The sequence below is a fragment of the Astatotilapia calliptera genome, chromosome 16 (genome assembly GCF_900246225.1).
Source record: "Astatotilapia calliptera chromosome 16, fAstCal1.2, whole genome shotgun sequence".
Classification (NCBI taxonomy): domain Eukaryota; kingdom Metazoa; phylum Chordata; class Actinopteri; order Cichliformes; family Cichlidae; genus Astatotilapia; species Astatotilapia calliptera.
Window position 1 is genome coordinate 8,919,116 of NC_039317.1, and position 26,112 is coordinate 8,945,227.

At 40.4% G+C, this 26,112-nt stretch overlaps 1 protein-coding gene across 3 annotated transcripts in view; it reads left to right on the forward strand.

Moving 5' to 3' along the window:
- The window catches only part of arhgef49 (Rho guanine nucleotide exchange factor 49), a 73,018-nt gene that overhangs the window by 23,764 nt on the left and 23,142 nt on the right, over nucleotides 1-26,112 (forward strand). The window contains exon 1 of one of the 3 annotated variants that reach the window (XM_026143681.1): nucleotides 5,398-5,855. The exons of 1 other annotated variant lie outside the window; for it this stretch is intronic. The gene's annotated coding sequence lies outside the window, so the exon portion shown is untranslated. Of the gene's footprint in view, nucleotides 1-5,397; nucleotides 5,856-25,476; nucleotides 25,576-26,112 lie in introns of those variants that run through there. One more of the 3 variants, XM_026143683.1, reaches the window with a different exon arrangement.

Consider the following 26,112-nt stretch of genomic DNA (forward strand, 5'->3'; position numbering starts at 1 on the left):
AAGTGTCTTCAGTAATCAAATCTAGCTTCTACCAACTGCGCCTTATTGCTAAGACTAAGCACTATGTCCCTCATAAAGATCTTGAAAAGTTCATTCATGCTTTTGTGACTTCTAGATTGGATTACTGTAACTCCTTCTACTTTGGTCTTCACTCCGCTCTCCTTCACAGACTTCAGCTTGTCCAGAATGCTGCGGCTCGCCTTCTGACTGGCACTAGAAAGCATGCCTCTATCACCCCAGTTCTTATTGAGTTGCATTGGCTACCCATAAAATATCGCATTGAATTTAAAATATTGTTGCTCACTTTTAGAATTATAAATAATTTAGCCCCTCGTTATCTTGTCGATCTTCTTAGTCTATATGTCCCTGGGCGAGCCCTCAGGTCTTCAGCCCAATTACTCCTGGCTCAGCCTAGATCTAGACTTAAATCTAGGGGTGACCGTGCTTTTGCCCTGGTTGCACCGAATCTGTGGAACAACCTTCCTATTGCTATCCGTGCGTCAGACTCCGTTTTATCTTTTAAACCCCGTTTAAAAGCTCATTTATTCAACATAGCTTTTCCATCTAGTTAGCGCCCCTGTTTTATATTTGGTTTAATTTCTTATTTATGTACTTTATCTTTTAGCTATATCTGTTCTTAGTAACTTTGTTCTTATATTCCCTTTTATTGTTGTATAATTAGTGCTCTTAACCTGATGACACATGTGGTACTTTGTTAATAGTCTTTTATTTATTGTCTTAATTTTCCTGTTTTTATTGTACAGCACTTTGGTGTTCCACTGGTCTTTTAAATGTGTTATACAAATAAAGTTGTATTGTATTGTATTGTATTAACCTGATGTTGTAGAGGTTAAATTCCACTAAAGCCATAGCCATTGTTCCACATAAATAACCAACAGTGTCGAGAATCAGGTCAGTTTCCTTTTCTGACTTGTGGCTCAGAAAAGGAAATGTGGGACCCGTGATACCCACCCATTCACTGTGAATAGTTTGGATATTTACCTGAGATCAGTTGGACTTTGCTTTGAGTCATAGAGCTCCACAGCTGATGAGTTCTGGGCGGCAGTCTATGTGTGAAAGCGGCTTTAAATTTGAGTCGGTGAGTCACAAACAGAGCTTAAAAGCAGCTGAATTTTAATCTGGAGGACTAAAGCTATGGGCCGATAATAACACTCTACGTGGGAGTTTGTGGTGATTCGGCTAAACTAGCTAAAACCATCACTCAATGCAGTCATAATGATGTCCTTGAGTGAGTGCTAATTATGTATTAGGACTAATTGTGTAACCAAGACCGCAACTTTTTTTTATTTGAGTTTGGATTTTTGGATTGAATTGGTAAATGATTTTGTGTGTTGTATGTGTTTATGTGTTACTTACTTGTTAGGTGTCACTGTTCGCATGTAACTCTTGAACAAGAAAGGAAATAAAAATGTCAAACTGCTCATTAATTAAAGAACCCAGCAGTAGATTAATCTGCATTGGTGTCGTACAGTAAGATTTGGCAACAGTACAATCCAGTCTCTGGACTGCCAGCATGCTGTAGGTAATGGCGGTGAATTAGGTATAGAGCCAGGTCTAGAGGTGGTGTGGGCAAATGACTAGGATGCCTTCTGGGCTTCTCTTGGGCAAGGTGTTCTGGGCATGTCCTGGGGAGGAGGCCCCAGGGTGGAACGAGAATATGCTTGCATCTTTAATATTCCCTGGGAATACCTTGGTATTCCCTTGGACAAACTGGAGGACAGCAGTGATAATAGACTCATAATAGATAATAGATAATAGATAATAGACTCATGAGGCTGCTGTCCCTGCAACCCAGCGTTAAATAAGTTTCAGAGGATGGATAAAAGGAAAAAATTGTAATTAATGTGACACATTTTCTTGCTTTTATGCCTAATAGCATTGGTTATTTTATGGTTATTTCAGTAAAAAATTTAAAAATATAATCATAAGTTCATAATTCTTTCTTCTTCTGTCTATCCACAACCAAACAAAAGGTTAAAGGTAAAAAAAATTTTAAGTGTCTAATTGAAGATTTTTTTTAATTTTTTCAATTCTTTTTTAATTCACCTGTTTGTTAGTAATGGTAATATAATAATATACTGTAATTGTGCTTAGGTTTCTGAAGTAAAAGACTTGATGTTATTGAGATGTTGCCCACAGTCCTTGACATCTCTGAGCACCTGGCTCTTTGTATCAAGTGCAGTACGTGCACTCTGTGACATCGGAGGGTCATTTCAGATTCTAATTGCTCATTATTTAATGTAAAACTGACTTCTAGATGAGCCAGTTTGCTAGTGACTACATGCTGTACATTTATATACTTAACCATAAACACCCAGACCTCCCTGCTTCCTGTGATTAATTCTCGTTGCAGTCACAATATTGATTGTTTGACGTGTGGGAGAGCTGCTGAATATTGGAGAAACACTTCAACAGCTTTGAACGTTTTAGTGTGGTTCTGCTGATGGCAAGCAGCCCTGAGATGCAGAGCAGCAGGTGCTGAGTGAACACACCCCCTACGGCGAGTGGGCAGCATTGACCGCTTATAATCGTTTCACCAATGGTTTCACTTTTTCTCCTGTTGCTTTGTAGCTCGTTTTTACTTTTGTGGTTGATGAATTTGGACCAAGAAAGCAAAATAAAGACACTGGGATTTTTTTAAAGGTTTGGCATGTATGAATATAAAAAAAATAATAGAACGTGTAGGTTTTTGGTGTAATTGTACAAGAAACGAAACAAAAGCAAAAGCAGTTCTCTTGGCAATTTGCTTAGCTGGCGGGCTGTTGCCAGCATGGTGCCTTTCGTGACTGTTATTCCCACAGGAAGTGAAGGTTGTGGAATGCCCCTGCAGTCTCTCTCCATATGCCCAGAAGAAGAAACACGCACACACACACACACACACACACACACACGCACACACACACACACACACACACACACACACACACACACACACACACACACACAGGACAGCAGAGGCTCTGCTTTATTGTGTGGAACACTATATTTATGGATAATGTTTGATTCTTGGCCTATTAATATAGTTTATTCCTATGACACATGTTCCTCTGAGAGAACCGAACATCAGATTGGATTTTGAGCATCCCTGCTGGGTAAATAAATTTGCATGTTAATGAAAGAAATTGATTTTATCAAGACAAAGACTCCATACTAAAACCTTTCCTGTTTCATGAGAAGGCAAGTCTTTTATGCAAATGTAGAAATATCTAGAAATTCACTGATTTTTGTAATTCTGGATAGGTGAAAGACTTAGTGATCGGTATCTGTTTTTGTTCTTCTTCATCTAATGAAAGTCTACATTGTGAGGCTTTCACAGCGAGTATGCCAGAAACTCTTTCACTTAACATACATATTGGAAAAATGCATTTTGGCATGTTAACAACAAATTGTCCAAACAGCGAAATACATTTGCGCTTTACATTAAACAATGTTTTCAGATATTAAATTATGACACATAAATTGTCTGTTCCTTGCCAAACATGCCAAAAAATGTTACTTAAAAAGAAAAACACTATGTATTCCTTTTAAACCACACAAATCACCATGGTTTCTTTAACCATTTGATCAGACTTAATCAATGATTGTATCAGCAGTTAAAAAAAAAAAAGCACTAGCAGTCAGACGAAAAGTGGAAGCAAACAGCAGTCTCAAGTCCCTTGTTTTGTTGATCCATTTATCCACCCCAACCTCCTCCTTTTGTAGCTTTATAGCTACAAAATAAGGGTGGGTTTTAATAATCAATTCATTGATTAAAATCGATTCTGGCTTGGATAACGTGATATCGATTCATTAAAATCCTGAATCGATTTTTTTTTAATATAAATGTATTTTGCCCAAAATGCCAGAATCTCAGGTGAAACGTCACCAAATTTCGACAACCACCAAACATTTAAAACAGTAAATGAGAGCAGGTACACGGCTTCTGCACAAAGGCGTAAACACACAGCGCGGACCCGCGGATCAGAATCAGTGAGATGTCGCCTTTCTCACACACTCAGCTCGCTGATTCTGATGTTTCGGCGGGTCCACGCTTTGTGTTTACGCCATTTTTGCGCTGATTCTAAAGCTGTTAGTTTGATCTCTCTCCAAACAATATTGACCGAACCAGCAGAAGAAGATCCAAACTAGGCTTCACATAAACATCGTCATGGATTCCCTCTTACTTTTGCTGTTTTGCTTCCACCACAATAAAATCACACTTCATGCACAGCTCTCTCTCTCTCTCTCTCTCTCTCTCTGTACTTCAAGAACAGTTTCCCATCTAAAAATCTGTTTTCTTCATTATTCGCTTGCTTGTTACGCACAAGTCTACTGTTATTTACAGCGCTGTCGGCCGCTGTTTTTTTTTCCTTTTACATACTTCCGAAAAGAAAACCTAATTTCTGCCGTTCTATATTGAACAAATTTAAACTTTTTAAAATTATGCAAAATGCAAAACGCTTAGCCGTGTCTCTAATAAAACCGCTGTAACTTCAGAGGTGATGTTCATAAGTTGATTAATGGTTTCCTTTTGTTTTTGATCTACTGCAGAATATTTTGATAAAATCCCAGGCCAGGAAAATCACCTTCATGTTTTTCTGTGTTTTATCTTCAGCTACTTTGACACAAAGGCCTCTGCTGTGATGCTCACACCTTGGATAAAGTCTGGAAAGTGTCAGCTTCCTTTTTATAGATACAAAAATATGTAAATGTACTGATCTGAATTATAATATTTCTGACTGTCTGAGGCAAAATTTCCCAGATTCAAATCGATTCGAATCGAATTGAATCAAATTGTGGATCGAATCGATTCAGGAGCTTGTGAATCAGAATCAAATCGATTCTAGAAATCAGTGACGATACCCAGCCCTGCTACAAAATGATCATGATGTTTCCTACTTAGCAGCCTTTTATCCACTAGAGGGCTTTGTAACTTTGGGAGCAAAAAACGTATATTATCACAATGCTTGTGATTTTAAAAATGTGGGTATGTGCGTGTCTGAACTGATGCTTGTCAAAAGATTTCTTTTCTATACCTAGGATGGTTCAACAGCTGGTTATACAAATATGTTAGAAACAACGTGAATAATTTATCCAAGCTATTGACAGGTTTTTGCACCAATAAATTACAAATTTGACAGCAGGCCACTATGAATGGTCCACACAGACATGCTTTGTTTTATACCCTAATGCAATATTGTTGCAAATTAAATGCAACAAATATTTTACAATGAGTTCACTCTTGTGGCCTTGGGGTTTATGGACAGAGCATGGAAAGTTGGATAAGATACATTTTTGGTGGGATGATAATCCCTAATAAACCCAAACAGATTCTGGTAACATTTAGGTTAACAATCATGTGCGGTGCGGAGCTCCATACTGTGGTGGATTACTCTATCCAGGACGCCGTGTGAATTTCTGTGTGTGATCCAGGTCATTGGCTGTCAGAGCAGCTGTCACGTTACTCTGACTGACGAGAATTGAAACGCTGAGAATGAAGGATTAATCAAGCATAGTAACGTGGCCAGGATGATGACACGGCGCCAGCACCTGCCAGCACTTCGCTCTGCATTTGTCTGAGTGTGTCTGAAAAGCACCTCACAACTTGAGCAAGACAGCCGCTTCCCGGTTTCCATGCCAACCGCAAGGGCTGTTCATGTTGGAGCATGCTCAGTTTGGCTACCTTCTCTGTAACAATAGCCAGTGAGAGGGCTCACACTCACACACACTCTCTCTCACACGCACTTTACTCCAGCTCGCAGTGGGAGCGAGACAGAGAGGATAGGCTGCCCGCTGCGCTCCGGAGCTCATAACACACACAACGAGCAACAGACACACGCTGCTTTGTAACAAAGGTGAGTACACAAACATACAAAAATTCTTTTCACTTTTATGGCCTTTATTATCTTATGCGAAAGAGTTTGTGGCATATGCATCCTTCCCTGTGCTGGAAAGACCTGCAGAGTGGAGATAGTTGTTACCGGTGGAAAAACTAGAGCAAAAAGGAAAGAAGCATGTGGTCTAGTTGGTGAAAGAGCTGCATGAGCCTCTTTCTTAAAATGCCTTTGAAATGAGGCTATTATCATACATTCAATTCCCTATGTTTCAGCTTGCAGGTGGTCTCTTGCAAACAGGGGGTCTTGTCATTTTATGAATGGTGAAAGCAGATTGAATATTTATTCTGCTCAATCGGAGGTGTAGTAGTTGACGATGCAGGGATCGCTCAATAATTCATAGAGCCTTGTATGGAGGGAAGTCGAGGGATGACAGCAGGTGTAATGTGATGCTTTGCATGGACAAAGATAGATGTTCTAGGCTTCTTTTGATAGTACAGCCCATTTTTACAACCTACTTTTGCTTATTCGTGTGTTCGTATCGGACTAAAGCTGGGAGCTTGTGTGATCACTAAATGTGTAACTCAAAAGGGCAAAGTCTTTCCTGGAGGAAAAGCAGGATAAACAGATGCAGTCTGATGTAGATGCTCAGACATCTTTGAAAACGTTGCATGATGTGAGTAGTTTCTTTTCAGGTCTGGATGACCCTCTAAAGATTTTGGGCCTGTATGTGTGTTGCGGACTGTCTGCCTGTCTGTCTGTGTGCGAGTTTGTACCGGGGCTGTTCTACACAAGAGATATCGTCAATATGAGCCATCATTCCCGCCCCGTGTCTCTCTGAGGCATACTTAGAGATTCACTCACAGGCAGACATTCACTGCCCGCCTCCCACAAGATTAATTATGGTGGCTGATAAATTCCTGTCTGGTCGATAGTGTATTCCTCTGCAGCTGGCCAGAGCCTTGTGTTTGTGTTGGTGTATGCTGATGGTTATTTAGAGAGCAGCATGAATATCAACTGGCCTTGGCTGTGGCTTCATGTAAAGCAGAGGTGAAGGAATGGGTGATCAAATTCATAACAATTTTTTTCAGTGCTTATGAACATTAGTCTTGTGTTGGGATAGTTCCTTGCAATAAAGTATGTTTTGCAGTCATCTAATGACACCATAAAACTCCTTATACCGTTACGAATGACCTGTTTTACCAACTTGTTCAAACTTTTGACTAGAGCTCCTTAATTTCTTTTTTCAAGTAGTTTATTTCAGCCAGCTGTAGCTTACATGGTTCCATGTTGATGTCCTGAAATTGATTTAGAAAATTTGATTTAGACCAACAGTCTAAAGCTCTAAATAATTACATTTGCAGTAATAGTTGCAAACAGAAAACACAAACATCTAATTGCAGATACAGATACAGTCATAAGGCATTGAAGATTTGCACATGCTAACCTATTCTCTACTCTTGTTCTATATTGTGTAAAGGCTCAAAAGATATTAGCGCAGTTTAATTTATCCCGAAAGCCTTTGTTGGGTGTCTTTTGCACTAAACGAAAAAAATTGATCAAGAATCAATACAACAATTGATAAAGAATTGGACACATAGGCAGAATCATTAAAGGCATTGGTATCAGTAAATTCTCATCAATACTCATCTTAGTCGGCAATCATTGTCTATTGGCACAGGAAGTGAGGTCTTTTGGAGTTGTTGTTTGTTGGTTCTGGATAAATATAAGTACAGCCGGATGTCTTTGCTGTTTTTTATATTTTGTATTTTTCGACATCAGGTAATGTGCAAGAGGTTTATCGGCTGGCTGCTGTTGCTGGAAATGGTGACAGTGAAAGTTGGGACTTAAGTAGTAAATGTGCTATAAAATCAAAACAAAAAGCTAAAAGAGGCAAAAAAAATTGCTTGAGATAGACTGTTAGAAATTTCTTGTGGCTTCAGATCACACACTCTATATAAAACACACTACTTAAAGCCACCTAGTAGCCATGGCCACCTGGCATTCAAAGTGGCACTTCTTCCTGGTAATGTGAGTCTACAACGAACGACTCACTTTTGGGTCAAAAACCTCTAGTGGCTATTTGAGGTACTACAGCCACTTGGATTAGAGCCTTTTCATATTAGTAATTTGTTAAATTATTGTCTGCGTAATGTTCCTCTTCCTGTTCCATTACTTACATAACCACTCCAGTGCCTGGATTATACTTTCCCTTTTGGTCCAAGTGATATAAATTTGATGATGAGACTGTGAGTGCGCGGGTCGACATCCGTTCGTTTGACTGTTTTTTGTGGCCGTGAGGACTCATCTGCAGAGATTTCATATCACAATGCACCAACCGTGCACGGGCACCAGGCGGCGGACTTCAAGTGCACATTAAAAAAGTCTAACAGCAATGTCTCCAGCTGTCCGTGTCTGCAACAGAGTATAATCAAGGCTTAAGTTTCCCCTGTCTTTCTCTTCTCAGTTGCCTGTCTGACAAAGACACACAAGGCACACACAGCAGTACCTAAAATTTTCAACTGAGAGGACAATTGACAAATAAAAGAGGAGAGGATGGGACACATGGCTGCCTAGGGAGAAAAGAGAAAAGCATCAGAGAATGGAAAGTTGTAGAGTGATGGATGGTAGACAGTGGGAGAGAGAGGGAGGCAGTCTTTCACCCTGCGGGAAATTGGAAAATAAATTGAGTTGACATAGGCAGGTTTGCATAGAGATATTGATGCTGGGGAGTGGGAGAAGAGAGCTTTTGACTCGGGGCTTAAAAGGTTCACGCGAGGCTAATCATGTCTGTACCCACCGGTTAGGATGACCAAAAGGTTTCTTGGGGATAGTAATTAGCTATTTCCATCTGCCATTTATAGAAAGATACAGTCCAATGTGGTTGGCTCTTCAGCGCTAATTAAATGGTGCTTTGGTATATAGTTAGGTGTACTTAGGAAAATGAGGAAGAGTAATTATTCTAACAAAAATCAGAGAAATAAACTTAGCTGTTATTGGAGCATCTTGTGGGTGAATCTTCTGCTTGGTGCCAGTAAAGTGGGACCCACTGTGGGATGTCAAGTTTGATTTTTAGTGATGTTCACATTTCGATGGCTTGGAGCAGACAGCTAGAGTAAGAGTAAGGTGTCATGCATGCTTGTATGAATGTGTGATGGAAGTACTAGTCAAAGTATGCTATGTGTTCAACTATATATATCCATTGCAGGAACTTTGCCCGAAGACAAGGATCTTCTGGGAGTCATTGCTTTTCCACCATGAGGACTGGGGTCTAAATTATGTTCTGGGGAAATTATTTTAGCCCTCAGAAGACCTTGGCGAGGTGCAAGGACTCTAAATGTGCACCAACTTTGGGTGGATGGGGGAAGTGCTGCACTTCCACTGGCTGCATAAGATACATGCAGCATTTGGACCCACATTTTAGAAATTGTTTCTATCTAAAAAATGATGAGAACACAGCAGCAGGCCGTGCATTAAACTGCATAAATGTAAATGCACTCTCATACAATAGTGAGTTTACTGAGCATTTGAGCGTTGATGTTTGTTAGTCAGGTCTCTGTAAACTGAGGTGACAGCTGATCAATGGCTCTTCATCCTTTTCATTTCCAGTCCCAACACCCACCCGTTCAGCCCCACGTCTTTGTCTGTGCTACTAAGATACATCCCTCCAGCTCCATCTTTTCATCGCTCTCATCCCTTCTTCCTCCAAACCCCTCCTCTCCTCTCCTCTCCTCTCCTCTCCTCTCCTCTCCTCTCCTCTCCTCTCCTCTCCTCTCCTCTCCTCTCCAGTTTAAGCCAGTCATAAGTGTGTCCTTGGCTTCCTGGGGAGCAAGAAAAGGGGCTTTACTTCCTTCCCCCTCCCCTGTTCATTTACTCCTCCTCTCACTCTCCCTATCTTTAAAAAAGGTGTTAGTCATGTGATGACATCCAGAAAAGCTTCAGCACATACAGATCCTCATAGGCGCCTGTAGGAGCCAGTCAGTCGATAATCAGGGCTCGATGTATCTCTGATGGAGCTGACAATGAGCTGACAAGAAAGGCTTATGGAAAACACTGACACCCCCCACAGCAAGGTCAGGGTTCAGCATTGATCCGGTGAAAAAGAGGCGACTGCAAGAATACATGGCTGAATTTAAAAGCAGTTTGTCTAACGTTACAGAGTCACAGAGTTTCGTTTCTGCCATGTTTTCTCCGACTGCTTGGAAAGTCGCATCTTCCAAGTCATTTCTGATTCACTGAGTCTGGCCAGTATTGTAACAGGGGCTCTTTTGCAAAGAACCAGATTTTCAACACCAGAACTTTGTAGTTTTGATATGAAATCAGTTTGTAGTCCAACTGCTGCTGACTAGTTACGCTTCAGTAAGCTCTGGTTGCAGTTCATTTGAAATAAAAATAAAGACAAATGAAATTAAATAGGGGGAACGGTCTGCAACCTATATGTCTCCAAGTATTAGGAGCCTAGTATTCATATTAATAGCATATAATTACCTTTGTCAAGCAAGTTATGTTTTTTTGGTCTGCCAGCCTGCCTGTAAACACAATAGCTCAAAGTTTTAAATGATTTCCGTTTAAAGAAATTAAAAATTAAAATTTTGCGTATGCGTACAAGGGTCTTCAAGGTCAACGTAATGATTTATTGGTCAAAAATTGACAAAAGGTCGTTTACCTTAGAGACTATGATTCTTAGAAGTGTGGTGTGGTGTGTTGTCAATATATAGAAAGTACTGTATTATCCTGTCTTCCTTCTCTCTCCCCAACCAATCACGGCAGATGGCCCCACCCCTCCCTGAGCCTGGTTCTGCCGGAGGTTTCTTCCTGTTAAAAGGGAGTTTTTCCTTCCCACTGTCGTCAAAGTGCTTGCTCATAGGGGGTCAAATGATTGTTGGGGTTTTCTCTGTATGTATTATTGTAGGGTCTACCTTACAATATAAAGCACCTTGAGGTGACTGTTGTTGTGATTTGACGCTATATAAATACAATTGAATTGAATTGAATGACTATAAAGATTTAAAATATAACAAGGTAACTTGAGCTAAAAATGTAATAAGCTCAAGTTATTCATGTGCATGTAATTACAAATCAATTGCTGTTATTTACTTACCTCTTTTTATCTGATTTTTACTGCACTACAAGGACGGAGGTTTGTGCTCTCTGAGTGCTTCTTGTTTAAATCTTAAAACTTTTAATGCTTCTCAGCTTCTCAACTCCAAATCTTAAGAATAACCTTAAGTTTCTAAGACCAGCAGGGCATTATTGAAACATTTTTCCCTATTTTGATGTCAAAGAGGATTTTATTTTTTCTTTTCCAAGCAGCTGCCTGTAACAGAGTGGGTGAATAAAACATGGCACAATCTGTTTATCTTCCTCTGACTGACAGGATGATTTAGAAAAAAAGTGCTCTCTTTAAAAAAAACTCTGCCTTCATCATCAATGTCCATTCCTCTTTTTCAACATCCACCTTCGTCCTCTCTTATCCCCCTCTCTCTCATGATTCCTGGTGATTGGGAGGGGGTGAGGCATGCAGCCATCTGCTGCCCAGCAAATCCTCTCCTGCCTTATCAGCCTTAATTTGTTTATTAACGCCACTCCTGGGACAGCAGCGATACCTCTATCTCTCTTATCCCATCAATCTCTGCTCATCTTCCTCTCTATAGTCACCTAAGCTCTCCGCCTCTTTTCTCCTCTGTGAGCTTTTATCAGATGTTCCTCTTCCACTCAGTTTAGGCTCTTCAGCTCTGCAACTGTTTGCTCCCTTTATTTTACCTGGTAGCATTCATTTTTTCTTCTGTTTGTCTACGTCTGCCTTTTTCTCCCAGAAGACAGATTGTAGGAATGAGGTCAGAGACTGTGTGTTCGTGTGTCTGTGTGCAAGTGAGCATATGGATGTGGATATGAATGTAAGGCGACTGTTGAGGTTTTGTTTATGTAGGTGTTGCTCTTGCTGATGTCATTATGATCCCCTGCAGAAAAGACAACGGACACAGGAACATACCCTGGGGATAGGTGTGTGTGTGCATGCGTGTGTGTGTGGACCTTTCATTGAACCTGGCTACTGTCATATTGTATTTCTATGGAATCTATGTTTGCCCACACTACATCACTAGATAGTTTACTTTACTGCATATTCTTTTATCATATTTTCTTGCCTCGGGAAGTAATTAGAGATTAAAGGTTTACTCTAGCAACTCCTAGATCTTTGGGGACTGCTTTGTTTTCCTGGAGCTTAGATATTTAGCTGTTTTTTGTTATTTAACTCAGATGTGAAAAACGAGAATTTATGTATATTTTATTATTTGGTCAGCTACTTGATACTGTTTAGTAACATTTAAAAATCCCGAAACACACATACACAAAACTGTAACTGTAACTTTAAAAATGCAAATAATTTGTGAGTAGTGCGAAGTATTTTATTACCAATACAGGAGAAAATCTCTTCAAGTGGAACTAAAATTTATTTCAATAAAATTAGATTTTGATATTGAGAAGACACAAAAAGTGGGTGGGGTGGTTGTGGGTATCAAGGGTCTCACAAACAACACATTATTATCCCACAAGAGATTTTGAAAAAGGAAGTCTGATGGAAAATGTCTGCTTCTTTGATAAAACTGGGAATTTAACATGTGCAACTGTCAGCGTCCAATTAAAGTTGAATGGGTGTGCACTGATGAGTTGAAGCTTAACATTCACTGTGTGGATAGGCTGATAAAACATTCATTAATTTAAAATACTTTGGCCATGCAGTTTGGGGTGAACTTTGGTACCACTCTAATGCTACAGTTTTTATGAGCTTCTGGCTGCAACTGCAGCCGAGGCTTACGCTGCTACTTTGTTTCTCAGCGAGGGAGTAAAAGCAGCTATCCTGCTGTGCTTTTTCGCTTCGCTCATGTATGACACAGACATTTATGGTTAATTCAACTTTCTTTCTTATGTCACAGTATTTAGTTGGATGACAAAAACACTTATAAACAGTGTTTATAAGCACTTAACAACAGGATGATGTATACATGTAACAATGATATATGTATACATATAAGATAAGATAAGATAAGATAAGATAAGACTTTATTAATCCCACAGCGGGGAAATTTGTGCGTTACCTCAGCTCAGGTGAGGTAACGCACAAATTTCCCCGCTGTGGGATCAGATAGCAGAAGAAAAATACAAAAAAAATACAACAAATACAAATAAGTAAGATAATGCACTATATACAACAGTATGTTATTATGGATAGAGAGTTGTAAAAATGTGCAAGACATAAATGTAACTATTCTACCATTACTATTACTATATAAGTAATAGACATCTATAAGTATAGACATGTACACACGCACACACACATGTACACACTAAATGTACATATGTATACATATACATACACATATACCTGCACACGTCCATACATATAAAAGGTGCATTATGCATGAGTTGTGACCGTCGATGTCCACAATGTCCAGTGACTCATGACTGAGGAGCTAAAGAGTGTAACTGCATATATACAGTACTGTGCAAAAGTTTTAGGCAGGTGATTAAAAAAATGCTGTAAACAAAGAATGTTTTCAAAAATGGAAGTGCGACTCATTCATTTTCATCAAGCAACAAAATGCAGTAAATTAACCAAAGAGAAATTTAAATCAAATCAAGATTTGGTGTGACCACCCTTTGATTTCAAAACAGCATCAATTCTTTTAGGTACACTTACAAACAGTTTTTGAAGGAACTCGGCTGGAGAACTAACTTGGAGAACTAACTACAGATCTTCTGTGGATGTAGGCTTCCTCACATCCTTCTGTCTCTTCATGAAATCCCAGACACCCTTGATGATGCTGAGATCAGGGCTCTCTGGGGGCCATCCCATCTCTTCCAGTACTTCTTGTTCATGTTTATGCTGAAATGAGTTCTTAATAACTTTGGCTGTATGTTTGGGGTCGTTCTCATGTCTCAGAATACATTTGGGTCAAATAAACATTCATTTATATTTCTGAAAGCATTCTTTGTTTACACCTGCCTAAACCTTTTGCACAGTACTGTAGACTTATTTGTCTTCTTTGCAAGCTACATATAATCCTGTTTAGTTTTAGAAACAAAGTTTAACCTGCACACTGTTTGTTTGATGTTGACATGGTCAAAAACATACATGTTTAACCTGTAATTTTAAAAAGAGACATTTAAGGGAGATAGTACGTGCATTGATTTCATTGGTCAATAATCGAAGATCCAAATTGCACTAAACACTGAACATTGAACATACACTGGATTATACATATATATATATATATATATATATATATATATATATATATATATATATATATATATATATATATATATACTGGAACATATTGGCTAAAATCAAGTGAATTGGAAATTATGATAAATATTGTTTTAATGTATGTGCTGTATGTGTGACCGACATGAATGAAAACATTAGTTCATTAAAAACATGGTCATGTAGCTATTTCATTGACGGGATGTAAAATATTGATTTAGCCTTCACGTCTCAAAAGTAAAGCCATCGTGACAGTGGCGTAAACCTGCTTTCAAACAAAATCCTGCAGGTGACAACTCCCTTGAATGAATTACGGTTGTAGCTTAACAACAACATCAAATACTTTGGCTACGCCGATCTTTTGTATAAAGTTTTTGTAGGTTGGTGTCTAGTTGGTTGTTCAGCTGTTGATTGGTGGTCACGTTTTACCTGCATTTCTGAGCTTTGAATGAAAAAATGGAATAAAATGTGTCTCGATGAAGAAGACAGTATCCTAGGCTTTTACCCGTTTCATGCTGGAGTAGTCTGCAGCTTGGGTGTGCCTCTCAAAAACAAACAACTAAGGAAGATGATGAAAAACTGGAAGAATCAACAGCGATAGCTGGCAGTGCAACGTGGGTTCAATGCACTGTTTGTAGTCTGTTATAGATCTGAGAGTACTGTGTACTCCTCACAGAAACAAAGAACGCAAAGTTGTTTTGTTCTTTTGATTCCAAATGGTGCATCAGAGTTGCAGCCTTGGGCAAGCTGTCTCATGCGCAAACACTAACTCATTAATTCTCTGCATCACTTAAATGTCAGCATTTCCTCCCTGCTTTACACAAAGCTTACTTATGACATCATGTTCTGTCTCTGTTTCTTGGCTCTCATTTGTTCATTCATCATGTAACACAGATCAGCAGTGATGATGGGCGCGCTTCATTTCTCCTCCTCAGAGGGAAAGATCTCATGTTCATCCAAAATCCTCTTTGTAGATCAGAACTTTAAATTGCCACACGGGTTCATAATCACCGTAGTGCAGCTTCCCAGTTAAAAGGGATGTACTGGAGTTTGATCTCGTATCTGTAGGGTGTGTGTGTTTGTGTGTGTATGCTGAGCCTTCACATACCTGTGGCTCTAAAGGTTAGCTTTGTATACCCGTGGTTATGGATACCATCAATTTGAGAGATCTGTGACGCTCCGTGAGTCAATGGGAGAGGCTGGCTGTGGCATGATAGAAAGCCACTCTGCTGATTGGCTAACACACACAAACATATATATATGAAAATAGATCTTACCTTCTTTAAGCTTCACTCTTGAGTCTGCCTATTTTTTTATCACAGCTTATTTTCCTCTGCAATCACCAGGTAATTACATGGCTTGTTGCTTCATCAATTAAACATGCGCGTCTGACACGCAGACTTACAGTGTAGCACAATATTGATCACACCATTTTTTGATATGACAACACGAGTAAAGTGCTGACTATTTTCTAATTGAGATTGTTATTTTAGCTGTTAGTTATTGTCTTTTTATTGCGCCTTGATTCTCAGAGGCAGCAGGCTCTCTAGAAAAGAACACTGTTTAAATGAATAGTGTATAAAATGTAATTAATCAGCCCTTCGATTTGATTTAACGCAGAGCCCTGGATATAACACAGAAACACACATATGCAGCAGATGAAACTACAAGGTAAAGACCAATCAACAGGCAAAAAAAATCCAATAAAATAACACAGTAAAGCTAAACAGCGCCCCTTTAAAGATAACAGCCAGTGCTTTTTTCTCAGTGGAAACCCGTCTCGTATCACTTCAAAGCGCCAGTCTTTCCAGATCATTTTATCTTTATTACAAGCCCTCATATCACACGATAGCTGCGGTCATCATTTGCATTATTGCTCCTTTGAACTGTCTCTCTTCAGCGGAAAAGACTTCCTCTTTTGTCCTCTTTGAATACGTGCACATCTGCTGTGCGGCTCATGGAAAACCTCATGCAAAAGAAGCAAAGTGTTTGCTCTCAGGTCATCTGCCGCCTGTATTATTCATCTGCAACATTTCCACCTCCCAACACATGAAATATGAATGAGACCGAGATGACCTGGAACCACTGAAGACGCAGTGCCCAGCAGGGCAGTTTGACTTGGAGGGGCGCTTTAATGCCACTCTGCAACTTATATTTGATGTTTAGTAATGTTCTAAACTCATTCAAATGGATAAAGATTTTTTTGGACAAAACCGCCAAGCCAGTCAATTTGGTGGTCAAACAGTGTCTGCAACAAACAGGGTGATAGGAGATATGTGCTATGTAAGAAGAAGCTTAATGGAGAATTTCGCCAACTAAAACTAACTAGTAAAAAACTGGGGGATAATCTCTTTGCAACAGTCCTATCAATTATAACAAGACATGCAAATCGAGGCTCAAATTGCATCTACACCCTGCACATAGTTGGAGAGGAGCAGGAAGATACGAGTATCTGTGCTCAAGGACTTATTTTTTGCAATATTTTCACTCTAGCATTTTTATCACACGTTCAACTTTGACAGCCAGCATCCTTCCTGTGCCCATTGTGCTGCCATCATAATCAAATGCATTTTTTTTCACTTGCTGTTAAAACGTTTTAAAACCATTTCCCGCTGATGCTCGGCGCCCAGCCGGCCTGCTATAAAAACAAAGTGCACTTCTTATTTTTACATGTGTAGCCCAAAATAACCGTTTTCAGATTCCTGCGGAGACGAGCACTCAGCAGCTGTAGTAAAACTTCTCTACTGTACAGCTCTTCATATCTCCACAGAGACCTGTAGTCCACACACATACCACAGTCATTCTGCCTAATTAGGGGTACTCTTCCACACTTCCACCTTTTGATGTTGCCTGTGCTCGGAGCCTCGCGGGCTCCCCCGCCCACTCCCTGGCCTCCCCTCCCTCTGATGAGACTAGTAGTATAGGTGTTGCTGACAGTGCCCCCGGGTGGTGCCTCATTAACCCACATTTCAGTGGCTGATGGTAAACAGAGAGCCGGGGGGGGGTTTAGTCTGTTTGTGGGAATGCGTCTGAGATGTAAAATGGAAATGCTGAACGATGCTTTTGAAGATACTCTTCAGCTTGTGCATACCAGGATGTTTTTTTTTTCTTTGAAAAACCATTTATATTTATTTTACATCACCCAGTTCCCCATGTTATTGTCAAACTAGTCTATTGTAATGATGTATTCATTTACGGCTGGAAGCTGGAGCTTAAAGATTGGAAAGGCATGATTTCTGCTTATTCATTCTAAATCCCTAAGTGGAAAAAGCCCACAGGATGCTGCTTGGCTACTATTAAGCCCCAAAACATTTAGTTAAATAAACAAATCCACCGTTTGAAAGTCTTTGAAGAGGTTAAATGTTGTATCGTGTTGCAATCTGTATCTGCAAGCCTACAGGTGCCATTTTCCCATTCGTCACAGGTCATCATTTCTCTTTGCTGATGAGATGGAAGCAAACGTAGAGTCTTTTTGCAGCTTAACTACCAACAGTGTAGTCTGAGGTGTGGGTGGGTCATGCTAGTATCAGCTGGCACAGCTTTAAGCTTCTAGCTTCAAGCAGGGTAAGGATCAGTTTACAGAAGCTTGGCTACCTCCTCCTCACATTTCTAGATGCTTTTTTCCTCTTAATCATGTAGTTGTCACCCCCAGTGGGAGCTGACTCAATTGCACATCTTACCTGGAGCCTCAAAAGAGATATTTTATTTTCAAAGAATTATGACACATCCAGTCGTATTTGATGTGGAAAACTGGTTGAGATTCCCTTGAAAGAATACGTTGAAGCTGGAAGAAGAAACTGGAAAACACTCCACTGAAAACCTCTGTGGATTAGAGCTGATGTTTTTCTTGTTGTGTGTTGTGAGTGAAACGATTTGAAAGGACCGAGGTGATGAAGCTGATTCCCCAGGACATCACTGCTGAAAAGCAGACTCCTTTTCTAAGTAGTGTTTGTTTACTGTTGTTTTACCTCAAACCTCATGATATAGCGCAAGAAAATTTTAAGTAATGATATTTCTGATAATACAGAAAAAAGTCAACATTTTCTTGCTGCAGCATTTAAAAGTAAGTGAAGGTTATTTAATTATAACACGGCAATAAATCTTGGGCAGAGACAGCACAGTAGGTAGAGCACTCACCCCATGATTGGAAGCTCAGGGGTTCAAATCCACCAAACAGCTACCCTGAGGTACCCCTGAGCAAGATACCGTCTCTACGCACTGCTCCCCGGGCGCTGTATTGGTGGCTCCCCACTGCTTCACAGGGTGAATGGGTTAAATGCATCCATCCATCCATTTGCTTCCACTTATCCTTTTCAGGGTCGCGGGGGGCGCTGGAGCCTGTCATAGGGCAAGAGGCGGGGTACACCCTGGTCACCAGTCTGTTGCAGGGCCAACACACAGGGACAGACAACCATTCGCACTCACATTCACACCTAGTGGCAATTTGGATTATCCAATTAACCTATCCCCACAAGCTGCATGTCTTTGGACGGTGGGAGGAATCCGGAGTACCCGGACGGAACCCACACAAACACGGGGAGAACATGCAAACATGTGCGGCAACAGTGCTAACCACCGTGCTGTGTTGGGTTAAATGCAGAGGACAAATTCCCTGGGGGATTAATGAAGTGTACAAAAAAGCCACTTTTTACTACAAGCCTCATCCAAGCACTTTTGTCGCTTTGTGTAACATTAACACACACTTACACTCAGATTCATGCATCAAGGGCCATTTGGGATTCAGTATTTTGCTCTAAGAATACTTTAACCTCCTAGGTTGTGGACATCACATTTTGGGTTATTTAGGGCCTGATATCCACTTACGAGGACATTATACTGCTACTATTCTAGAAACATTTTAAACGACTATCGTCATATGTGGCTCTCATTTTTCTTAGAAGCAAAAATTTGGTAAAAAAGAAAAATCTGGTAATTCTTTGTTTTTACATTCATCGGGTCCCAATCAGCCCAAATATCAAAGAGAAAATCAAAATGCATGCCATGGAAGAGTTCGGGTCTTAGGAGGTTAATATGCAAACAGGAGTAGTTTGGGAATCAGACTGCAGATCTTCCAATTTTTAGGTGACCCGCTCTACCGCCTGACTCACAGCCGCACCAGTGATACAGCACAAGCTAAGTATAAGCACACAAGTAGCCTGGGTAGTGTTTTATCTTGAAATTTAAAGTAAAAGTACAAAGTTTACATTTTTTACACTTTAATTTAACAACAACTAAAGTTACTTAACCTTAAGCCTGCATTATAATGCAGCTAGCCAGAGCAGCTAGCCAGAGCAGCTAGCAATGCTCGTCGTTTGTTTACTTTTGGGTTGTACATCATCAGCTGCTAGCATCTCCTCCTTTGTAGCCTGGTTGTACATATGTTTCTGCATCAAGTGGTGAAACAGGTTTGTTGTTTCCACCTTCAGCAGCTTTTCAACCGTTTTCTTGCCTATTTTTTAAAGCACTGTGCTTTGTTGAAGGTTGTAGAGGCTCCCTTTATAGGTATTGAATCCTCACCTGAGGCTCTTGCTTTCAGACATGATATGACATTATGACACTTTGTGATTACATGAAAATTTATACTATTATTATTGCGATTGCTATGATATGGCACAGCAGTATCAAACATATTAGCAACATACTTATTGTGCTGTTTCTTTACAATTTCAAATTTTTCCCCTAAAATGGGATTAAGAGGTATAGTTTCTTGAGAGGATTTCAAGTCAACAAATTACATTAAAATGTGCTTGATTAATATTTTGTCCTTAAAAAGTTGATCCAAATTTTCTGTAACGGTTCAAAGTCCACTGCACATGTTCTCAGACAGGAAAAGACTACGTTTTCCACGAGGCTGCTCACACTCAGTTCCATCCAGACCCTTATCTTCTTTCTGTGATTAGAATTTCTTCAGCCTCCCTCTTCATTGCTTTAATTTGCATCTAAAACCATGTAGTAAACTAATCCTTCTAATAGAAGTAAATGTATAGACTCTGATCCCTCAGTGCTCTTCCCTCTTCTCTGTGCATCCTCCCCCTGACAGGAGAATGAGAGGCACTTCACTTCATTAGGTTACTAGTTTCTTATTACCTGCTGAGCCCCGCGCAGCCCTCGTCTTGCAATGTGTGTGTGTGCCCTGTCTGTCTGTCAAAGCAATGAACTCTAATAGTCTCAAATGTAAGGTGACTCATCTGGAATGAGCCATTGTTCTTGATTACAAATAAGACTGGGACCTCCATTATTTATTTCTACTGTTTTTATATATGAGAAACACAGTATATTTGATTTTCCATCATATCAGATGAAAAAAGTTTTAATTGATTCATTTTATATTCATTTTACCACACAGATTGCACTGAAACTCCTTTGTGTTCATGCCTCGAAATGCTTGCCTGCAAGTCAGAGTCTAAAATGAAACATTTCGATCATGTTGTTAGAATTAAGTTCTTTTTCCCAGATGAATTTCCTCTCTGGCTCAATCTTGCTTGTGTGCATTAATCTAAAATTGAAATGGCGGTCAGATGTTTCTTACGTAAGACACTGCAGATAAGCATCTCGATCAATGGACTTTAACGCAGAGGCCAGATTGCTCTGGAGGATTGAAGCTTGCTGTGAATCGACAGTTACAGGGATAGAGACGTAAACTGGTGGATCAGTGCATGGCTTACAAAGACAGAGGGCAGGCGAGCAGGAAAAGCATCACATCCAGGCACATATGATGAATATTTCAAAAAGCAATGAGGTGTGTTTTGTTTTAACTCAGCCTGATTCATCACTGCCTCACAGTTGAGCTGCAGTTTGTTTAAAACGATTGCTGATTTGCCTAAATGTGTAAGGAAACTGTTATCGTGCCATAGCTTTCTTTATTTAGACAGACAACTTTTACCCGACCACCTCACCCACTTAAAAGAGGACAGAGGCAGTGATATTGTACACTTAGCATTTGGTGGTGATTTATTACTTATGAGCTTTCTCAGACTGCCTCACATTTACAAAGTCTGCTCCCTTGGTCACCGTGAAAGTCATTGTTGTTGCAGGCAGCTGTTATTGCGGCTTCAGAGGTCTCTAAAACGGAAACCAGTCGGTCGTATTTCAGTGCCGCTTGTGAGTGCTGCCTTTGGGCTCGTGTAAAGTGAAATATCACAGCAGCCGCCTGTGTTGGAGCTGTATTGGAGTCTAGGCTGCGTGCTGGCACACAGTGTGTGGACAGCAGTCTGCCATTTTCTGCCACACGCTGAGTTGCAAGCGCAGTGTGTCTGTACATTCAAGTGCATGTGCACTCCCACGCATTTGAAGTACTCTAAGGCGCTGCGCTGGCTTGGCGTAGAAGACATGAAGATATATTTGAATCTGGCTTTGTCTGTTTTGTTTTTTTTTATCGTTTTGTGCACAACGTTTTTTTTACTTTGTCAAAACAATCTTCGTGCAGTGTCTTGACTCAGCGCCACAGCTGATGTGAAGCGCAGCGTAAAGGACAACAAACACAAACAGATCTAATTGACTGTGAAAGTTGTCTTCAGAAGTTTACTGCCACAGCGCATCCAGCAATGACTGAGCTGATTTAAGTCGCTGTTTTTCAAAAGCATCTTCCAGATTTTCACATTCTGCTCCTTAGGTGACTGTCAAAAAGCCTAATTTTGAAGTTTTGAAACCAGTTTGGCCAGTGCGCACAGAGGTAATCGGAAAAAGTTGAATTTATCAGTCTCCATTTGTCTCACCGTGTGCCCTTGCTTGGCCTCGCTGTGCGCTCTGGCAAGTCTGTCACTCTCCTGCGGTGCCTTCCTGCAGCGCTTTCCAGCTGTGCTAACGCTGGCTTGCCTTCATTTCACACAGCACAGACCTTCTGATTCAGACACCTGCTGAGACGCAGCACACTTTGGCAGCAGGTAAACCTTTTCATGCCGTGTCAGGTTTAAGGGTGTTTAAATATTGTTTTCCCAGTCAGCCCGACCACCTCACAGAACGCTTGAGGGAATCTTTTCATAGTTTTTTTAGACACCATCAGGACGTGAGGACCTTGATGTAACTTCCGTTTCTGAATGACAAATTTAAGTAAATTTTCTTAATGCCTTAAGTTTCAAAGTTAGGTAATTAAATCCACGACAGCAGCAGCACTGTTGTGATATTTTGATACCATGGTAGCATTTACAGGATATTGTTTTATTGTGATATTATACAGAAAAGAGTTACTCAATAAGGCCCATTTAATAGTTGTTTTTCTCTTTCTCTGTGACCCAAGAATTAATGTGTAAGACTCACAGGCTGGTACCCCAAGGTCGAAAATACCACAGAGACGAGACCACTTCCTTACTCCCATCCTCCCTTTTTCTTTATCTCTTAGAAAAAGGCTCGTTAAAGGCCAGGTGGTTTGTTTCAGAATTCACTAATGAAAGAACTCTGTATTCTATGTCTAGGAGTGTATTTTGCTGGGATGATCATAAATTGTAGCTGAACTGATAAACTACACACAGGATACTTCTTTGCTCACAAGGCAGGAAGACGTTTCCTTATTTGGTCTGTACCGGTTTGAACTGGGAAAGCTGACACACGAACCTTTTTTTCCTCTATATAAGCTGTTGTATACTTAATAAACCTTTGAGTCGATTTGGGAAGACAACCTGAAGCAGTCTGTGTTTCCTTGTTCTCCCAAGCTGCTCCCGACGTCGTAACTAACCCAGCTGAATGGCATACCTGAGTGTTACTTTAAATAATTAGGAATCTTAGAAGGAAAGGACAGAACTCTGCTTATCGCTCGTGCCTTGGAGGGAAAACCGGGATGGACATTTTTTCCTTCAAGCACCATTACCCTAAATGATTTTAGCATGCTTGGAATGTGTAGATTTTGTTGATATCATTAGAAACTCCTGATTTCTAAAGGCTGGGCATTGGTATTATATTGGACTACAATATATATTATAGCTTTTATGACGCTTTTCTGACCCACTACTTTGCTTATAAACCTAGAATAACAGTATATATTAATTCTACACCAAGTCAGCCACAATATTAAAACCACTGACATGTAAAACTCTGATCATCTCGTTACAACACAATATTGTTTTAGGAAACCTTAACTGCTGGCATTCATGTGGAAGCTACTTTGAAAATCTAAGCACAATCTGCCTAAAGACTGTTGGAGATGAAGCATTTGCCCTTATTTGATGAGGCTCTCCCCAACGTCAGTGGACCTCCTCAGCCCAGCAGGACAGTGCACTGGACATTTCCCAGGAACAGCTCGACAAAAGATCTAACGCACTGACCTGGCTTCCAGACTTCCCCAATTACAATCCAATCGAGGATTTGTAGGATCTACTGGAACAAGCACAATCTAAGGAAGGCTCCATCCGGCAAACCACGGGACCCAAAGGATCTGGTGCCAACGTCCCGGTGCCAGATACAGACCGCGCCCTAGTGAATGCCCCGATGGGTCAGTGCTGTTTTAGTGGCACATGAGGGACCTACAGTGCTCTAGTGTTTTTGCCTATTGGTGTGGAACATAGCAAAGGCACAAAGAGTAAAAAAGGGAGCTGCCAGACTTCCCAAAATGTCAAATCTGTAGCTGCCTGATTTTTGATGGCAGAATTTCTTGCATCTTGTGGATAAGGTTTGCAAGAATGAAAAGCTAATTATGCTGGAGTCTGAGCTATCGCCCTACTAGCAGTACAGGTCTGTAAGCAAAGAGTTTTTAGGACGCCTGCTGCAGTGTATTATATTTAAACCCTGAAAAATCTAGTCACAGATTCAGTGCTAACTGCTTATTATTCTAATTCAGTCAAAATGAGGCCTTAATTACTGACAGGAAGTGTTTTATTGTGTTATGATGCATTAGAGGCACATGTGACAAAATCATTGTAGATTTTAAACCAGTTTTGTTAGCTACATTTAGCTACATCTTTAATGTTTTTTAAAAACCATTGGCAAATTACTGGAATACACCGGGCAGGGTTGTGTTTAGTTCGGGCTTCAATGTGGTCACTGGAGACCAATCACATCTGCTTAGGACAATGCTTGGAATCCCACCAAATGTGGCACCCTGCTCTGGGTGGTATAAATTATATGACTAACAATGTAACTCAAATTTTTGGCAGAAGTTGCATTAGATTGTACAGAGCAGATGAGGAGGGCACGGAATAAGATAAGAAACTGCACAGTGAATACAGCCAGTTTTCAAAATAAAAGACTCAGGTGCAGACTGTGTGCTTTGCCTCTGCAATGCTCCTGTGGTGCTTTAAGCTAATATTTGTGTTGTCTTGTGCTGGATAAACTTTTATTGTTGTGTTTTTTAAAATAGATCACTCTTGTCAGCAGCAGGGATCCTGTTTTCCCTTTTTTTGAATCAAGATGGTTCTGATTCCTGAAAACATGACAGCAACCAGAATATGTTTACATCCTTTAATGTATCTGTTTTGTGATGAACTCATGGCATTTTCAGGAAATGTGAGCACTGAGGTGTGTGAATTAGTGTCAAGCTGAGAGGTTGCCAGACAGGCACACACATATATAAATAAACACACAAAGATGGACACACACACATAAATACACACCTGCACACAGATCTGGATGAGATAGACAGGCACAGTCTGCATGTTTGTAGGGAACACTAGGAGGTGTCAAAAACCACGAGCACATTATTATCACCTCTTCTACTACCGCACAGGATCTGAAAGACATCCAGCCTTCATCATTCAGACACATACGCACACACACACAAAGAAAGAGAGATGAGTAATAAGACAGCCTACTCTGTCTGCTCAGAAACACTTCTGCATAGTTTAGGAGGTTCAGAAGCACCCATGAGGAGAGGATGAATGAAACGGGCTGGAACAGCAGGGAATTGGCTCAGTGATTTAAATGCTCGCTGGATAAAGACAGAAAAAAGAAATAAATAAATGGGTCACTTCAGTCAGTGGCGATAACCAATTTATCATTCCCTTTCTGTAAAGCCTATCGGTTTCAGTGGGATTGTCAGAGCAGGGTTATTCCATGAGCAAAAAGGCAACGAGAGAGGGAGTATGTGTCACCCACTGTTTCGCAGTACTGAGCTTAATTCTAAGCATTCAAATCTGTTTGAAATCTCCACATCTGGGGACAAACAAAATGTGAATGAAAAAGCTGCATCATATTTGCCGGGAGGATCAGGAGCCTGTGTAGAGGGGGAGTGGGAGAAAAAAGGAAAAAAGGGCGGATCTACCCAAGTCCCTGCCAATCATCCAGCACTCCTGGGATGGAGGAGGGGAAGTGTGGGGTGGGGTTCATTTCTAAATGACAGCCACTTGTCACAGCTTTGGAGCCAAAGCACTCTTCACTTCCCCGCATCCTGCAAGGGGCAAGGGGGGGAAAGGAGACTGGGTGGGTGCTAACGTCAGAAATCATGTGACCTGAGCTTTGCATGAGTCTCTGGTAGATTTTCTCATCATGTGGTTGAAGATGGTGGAGGTGGATGGAGGTTTAAACAGAAGAGCTGGGGTTTAACACAAGGTGGGCCGAGGCTTTTTTCTGTTTTATTAGACTTTGTTCTGCATCAGGCCTGCAGATTCATTCATCCCAGTCTTAGATGTGTGTTATCAGGTCAGTCTCTGTTGTTTTTGGCCTGTTGTCCTAGATTACGTTCATGTCTGCTGGGTAGTAGTAATGTATGGAATTTACGTCATTTGCTTCACTGCTTTTATTGTTAGCTTTACTGCTCAAAAAATACCCATTACTTGAAAAGCAACTGGAGGCTGGTGTAGTTGCAAAGTGTTGTACGGTGGTTCCACACTGGATGCTGAAGGTTAACTAAACTTTGAGGTGCTTTGTTTGGTATGTTGTTGTGTGCAGATTCAAATATATTTACATGATACTGTTGAGACTGTTTCTTAATATATATTGTTATGTCATTATAATAGTGTTTCTTGATAAGGGCCCACAATATTTCAGGATCATTTTAAATAATCTTATTTAATTTGATTAATCGTTTGTGTTTGCTAAATGGATATTTAAACTTCAAAGTTTAATTTTACACTGAGGCTTCAAAGT